Raw genomic sequence first — 6,000 nt, forward strand, 5'->3', positions numbered from 1 at the left:
ATAGCAGATCCAAAGGGTGAACGCAGAGGCTGAAATCTGTGGAACCAAACGCCACCTTTTTATTCCCTTTTTATTTCTTTATTATTATTATTTTGTATATAATCTTCTTGTTTATTTAGATTTCACTTTGTTTCTGCTTCTCTTTTCCCTCTCATATTCCTTATTTCTAGTTCCTTTTCTCCATCCATTTTTCTTTCCCTATATTTTATTTTATTCTGTTTTTCTCTTGCTATTCCATATAGTTTTTAATTCATTATTACCTCTTAAAATTATTATTATTTCACATATATATTTCATTATTCTTTACTAGCCAAACTGAGGAAAGGCCGTGTGTGCTGGGACCGAGTTCCAAAGGGAGGGACCTCGCGCCTCCTCCTGGCCACCGCGGGTACCCAATCCGCAGAAAACCAATAAAACGCGCGGCCTCCGCGCCACCCTTAGGGCTGCGCACTGAGTTTGGGGCGACGGGGAGAGGGTGAGCTTCTCGCCCTGGCAGCTTGGGACCCGTTGCCCAAACGTAAACTCTCGGAGCCGAGACCGAAGGCAGCCTGGGCGCGTTGCTGGTGAGGAAACAGGTTGCAGAGTTTAAAGGATTTGCTCCGGCCTAAGGCTGATCGGCACCAAATCACGGCCCAGGCCTGTGATTGCCCTGCTGTTCGCCTGGGCTTTGAGAACCGCCTTCCTGGGGCTCGGTTCCGCCCAGACGGAACCCAAACTTCGACGGCAAGCACATCCAGGAGGAAGGGATCTTTTCAGTCCATCCCCAGAGGCCCCACCCAGACCCACTGCGGAGCCACCTCCTTAGTCCTGAGACTGGAATTTTCCAACTTCCCACGACACCCGTGGGCACTCTTCCCACGGTCTTAGGCGCAAGGGAAGGTTCCGCGGAGCCAGAGCACTGACTGTGCCCCAGCCCGAGCCGTCCCTGCCCCTTCTGGGGCTGTTGGGAATAAGAAATCCAGGCTCAAAGGGGCGCGCATATGGACAAACGGGGTATAAGCTGAGTGTATTATTGAGAAAAGTACAGAGCGCACGCCTGCAGGGGCCACGCCTGGCCTGGGCGATCGTGCGCTCGCGGCTCTATTTATGGGCGGTACAGCCGCCGTTGTCGCCGATCTGCCCAGTCCATCCGCGGCCCTCGGTTTGCTCCAATAGCGACACGAGCTTCCTCTGACGGTCAGCCATGAACCCCCCGTCAGTGCCTCTATCTTGCCTCTCACAGTGCGTCTATGTGCAAAGGCTTCACTGTCTTCGCCGTCCCCTGCAGGCGCCGCGCTCGGGCGAGGGGCGAGCCGGTGCGCCCGGGAGGCGGGGCGGGCCAGGGCTCCGCGCGGTTTGCAGCGCGTCCTCCCGGCTGCGCGGGCCCGGGATGCGCGTCCCCACCGCGGGGGCCGCGAGCGCCCCGCCCTCCTAGCGGGTCGGAGGGGCGAAGATGTTGCTGTCTCTAAGCGTTTAAAAGAGGAGCGCTGTGGCTCAGTAGTTGAACTTCGATCTGTGAACCAGGAGGTCAGGATTCGATCCGCGGTTGGGGCATATGCCCAGGAAGGGGCCTGATTCCCAGTGCGGGGCGTGCGGGAGGCAGCCGATCCGTGATTCTCATCATTGGTGTTTCTGTCTTTCTCTTCCTCTCCCTTCCTCTCTGAAGTCTAAAAAAAAAAAAAAAAAAAAATTAAAAAAAAAATTTTTAATCAGTAAAAGAGGAACATTGTCTTTCGGAATCGAGAGCATCAACCATCAACGTACATGATCACGGTCTTCATGGTTTGTTTGCTTGTTGATAATTTCTCACCAAAAAAATGAATTTCTCTAAAGATTACAGCTTATTTTTTTCCCTTTAAACTGTAAAGTTATGTTGTCCAGTTTGAATTGAAAAAACCTTTTTGATATTTTAATGAAAACTATGTTACACTCAGACAGCAAGTTAAAGAGAGGTGCTATCTTTATGGCGTTGAGTCTCCTACCCCAAAACATGGTTTAGCTTGGTTGCTAGGAAGCTGCCCCAAGGCAGTGATTGCCGACCTTGAGCATTTCTCCGCGGCACCTGGCGAGCTTTCACAGGTGGCTGGGCCCACGCAGGGTTCCGGAGCCCTCGGATCTCATGAGGCTTGAGAATTTGCATTTCTCACAGTGTCCAGGCGGTGCTGCTCTTTGTCCTGGCACCACGCTGAGAATAACTGGTAGCCTATTGATCCTCTTGGAGATGGTTAGCGGGATAAAAAAGAGAGATGAAAGCATATTTACAAAAACAAAAAAAAAAGTAGGACTGATAAATGAGGAGTCAAAAGGGAATGTTTGGCCGGTGCCAAACTTGATTCCCGCTCACCGGCTTAACCTACACCTCCCACCCCAACAAGGAAGAGATTTACCGGGAACAAATGCAAAGCAAACGTCTCCGGGCTCTGGCGGCAGAGCAACGTTCTCCGGTGTATCAATAACTAACCCAATACCCGTGGGCGCAGCGCTCCCCAAGGCCGCCCGTGTCCAGCTCGTCAGCAACCCCAGCCAGTTCCCCACGCTTCCTCTCCCTGCCCTGGTCCTGGCTCCGCCCTCTCCTTCCTAACTCCATTTCCCCCTTTTTCTTTTTCTTTTTCTTTTTTTGCTAAATTTGGGGTGAATAGAAACAATTCAATTTTTTTAAAAAAAGGATTCAACCGGGAAAAAGAGTGCGCCCAACGTGGGGCTCGAACCCACGACCCTGAGATTAAGAGTCTCATGCTCTACCGACTGAGCTAGCCGGGCACTTCCGGGGGCTGGCTTGTAAAAGTTCAGATTAATTTCATCCCAGAGACCAAGTGTCTCATGCAGCAATCTGAAAGAAATTTCAGGTCCTGAATTGTGTGGATCCAGCAGAAACTCAGGGCCGAGGAACCCGAAGCTTCGAGAGAGTGACGGGGGGCTGCGCAGGAAGGAATCACGGGTCCTGAAACCTCAATGTTTCTGCAAATTCCCTTTGGACCGAGTCACTTAGAGAATCCGGCTCCTGGGACCGACTTCTGGGGCTGAGAAGCGCCGACCAGCCGCAGGGGTCGGAGCGGCGCGGGGACGGGTGCTCGGGACCTTGGGGCTGCCGCCCCGCTGCCTTCTCCCCTAATCTTGACAACCCGGAGGCCGAATGGGGGGCTTCGCGCATCACCGGGAAGATAGGTCCAATTCGCTGCTCATCTAGGGCACGAGTTTGGTTTTAAATACTAAAATCGTGTGTGTCCTGGGTAAAAGACCACTCTCCTTACGTGCATAGCTCTCCCCGAGATGACGCGGACGGGGTGCGGGGCCGTAAGGCGGGTTCACTCCTCTCCAAACCCTGGAAGGGGAGCTGAGCTCCCGATTCCCCGGCGAAGGGAGCCTCCCTCTGCGCCTGCGTCACAGCCCAGCGCTCTGCACCCGGCCTGAGGCTGCTCGCCAGGCTGGTGGGGTTCACCCGGTGGAGTTCACCTGGTGGGGGTGGGGGTGGGGTAGAGGGGGGCAGCGGAGTGAGTTGAGTGGGAGACAATCATTCACCCCGTCGTAGGCTGCAGTTCTGCGACACCGCCTCGAGCCGATTATAAACTCACTCGTTTAACTTTTAAAAGGCTAAGGAAGCTCAGACGCCAAGGCCAACTACGATGACCGGCCTGAGTCGGATTCCAGCAGAGGGCGCTGCAGCCGCAGCGCCGAGGACCACCCGCCGCTCAGGCCTGCCCCCTGCAGAGCAGCCCGGCGTCTTTTGAGATCGGAAACCACCTCTGCTGCTTGTTCTACTTGCCTCGCTCCGGTGACGCGCCTAAGTCAGAATCCCAAGCAAATCCTTCCACTCCGCAACCTCCAAGCCGTCCATCTGAATGTGGTTTTGAGCCCCCGAATCCCGCGCTGTCGGCACCAGCATCACCCCCTCTGCTGGGCGGCGCGCCCCGGTCCCGACTTGAGCTCTGAGTGGCGTTCCCAGTCGCCCCTCCTCCGGTCACTGCTCTCTTTCCCCAAAGGTGCGAGGGCGGCCCGAAGGATTTTCCCATTTACATCTCCAGCTGAGAAACTGGAATCGAGGTTGCTGCCCGGAATGGTGGGACCGCCGAGAAGCGAGCTGGTGACTGCGGGAGGCCGGGGGGCTACCCAGCCCTTCACTTTTCGTGGCTCCCGAACCGCTGCAAGTAACTGGGCGCGCTCTCCCTCCCCAACGCCGGCGCTTGAGCTGACTTCCTTCTTCTGACCCCTCAGTAAATCAGACCACCTCGGAGAATCGGGAAAAACAAATCTGACGAGTCTCTATTTCAGAATTTTCCCTAACCCTCCACCACCCAGCACACGCCTTCCGCAAAAAAAACAGAAACAAAAAGGTAAATCGTGTATCTGGGAAAAGAAAACCGAATGCGTTGGCCGGGAATCGAACCCGGGTCAACTGCTTGGAAGGCAGCTATGCTCACCACTATACCACCAACGCAACCTGAAGGGAGCAGGACTCTGAACCTACTTTCCTATGAAGAATCCCATGCCAAGCTTCGGTTCCCACCATTTTCCTGCTATTTTGAGATTTATGTTAAAGAGAAAGAAAAAAAGTTCTCTAGAGTTTCTCCTACGATCACATTGAAAATTCTGGTAGTATTTTTTATTATTTCACATGTTTAAGGAAAGCCACTTTTGTTCATCTAGAGTTAAGGCACTTTATTGGGAGTTATCTCTGTATACATATGGTTGCACATTTGAGAGTGTTTCCTTAAGGCAAATACATAAAGGTAAAATTGCAATTAAAAACATATGTACATGTTAAATTTTCAGTATTCAGTGAATACACCGGTCAACTGGATGTCGTCATTCTTTTCACCTTTAGAAAGCGCAGGGTAAACATATGGAGTCTCATTGTAATTTGCATTTAATCTATTACTACTGAGGTTGATCATTTTCCATAAATAACAGTTATCTGTTCATTTTTAGACTTGCAAAGTTATATGCTTTGTCTATTTTTTCTATTGTGTGTTTATATTATATATTACTTACTTATGCCAGTTTATTGGTTGTCTTTTAATTATTTATAGGACTTTCTGATGGGCAGAAGTTTTCTTTTTTATGTAGTGTAATATGTCAGTTTTATCCTTTACTATTTGTCTAATTCAATATTAAGATAATTACCCACTAATATACTTTTTCTAGCTCTTAATTGTTTCAGTTCTTGCATTTAATTATTTAATCCATTTAATAGATGGTATAAGGTGATACTTCTATGAATTTATCCTAAGTAAATATCTAAGGATATACACAAAGATATATCTATGCCGATGTTACTTGTAATACAAAAGAAAAAAAAATTGAGAGGGAGGACTAAAAGATTGACTGATGAAAACACATGAATTGTTATTTTATGTTTTGTTTTTTAATTATATTTACATTGTGTGTTGCTGGTGAAAGCGTAAATTGCAGCATTTGAACTCCTGGGCATTTATTCCACACCTGTGTAAAATGACATGTCCAAGATTATTTATGGCAGTATCGTTTGCAATAATAAAGGTTTAAAAATAGTAAGTGTCCAACAATAGGAAGTTTGTTCAATTAATGGTGGAATATCAATCAAATGAGATCCTATGTGCCATGGGATGAGGAGGTTCTCCATGTCTAATCTGGAACTATTTCCAAAATATACTGTTAAGTGAAAAGGAAACGTGCAGAATGGCGTGACTAGATTGCTGTCATTTATGCAAGAAGGGGGACATATTTAAATATGTGTGTGTGTGTGTATGTATGTATGTATGTATGTGCATATACTTGTATTTGCATAAAATATTTTCATTATAATTATGAAACTTTCAGCTTTGGGTGGATGGAAGAAGTGACTGGAAGAAGCAATGTCAATCATTAAAAAGGATTCTTAAGAGTAGCAGGAACAAAAAAAGCAAGTTCCCTGACCGGGAATCGAACCCGGGCCGCGGCGGTGAGAGCGCCGAATCCTAACCACTAGACCACCAGGGACTGTGGTGCTAACGCCTGGTAAGTAATCTATAGTTCAAAATTGTATACATTGTCTCAACTAGTTAG

The sequence above is a fragment of the Myotis nattereri genome (assembly GCF_964212035.1).
Source record: "Myotis nattereri genome assembly, chromosome: 18".
In the NCBI taxonomy this organism is placed as follows: domain Eukaryota; kingdom Metazoa; phylum Chordata; class Mammalia; order Chiroptera; family Vespertilionidae; genus Myotis; species Myotis nattereri.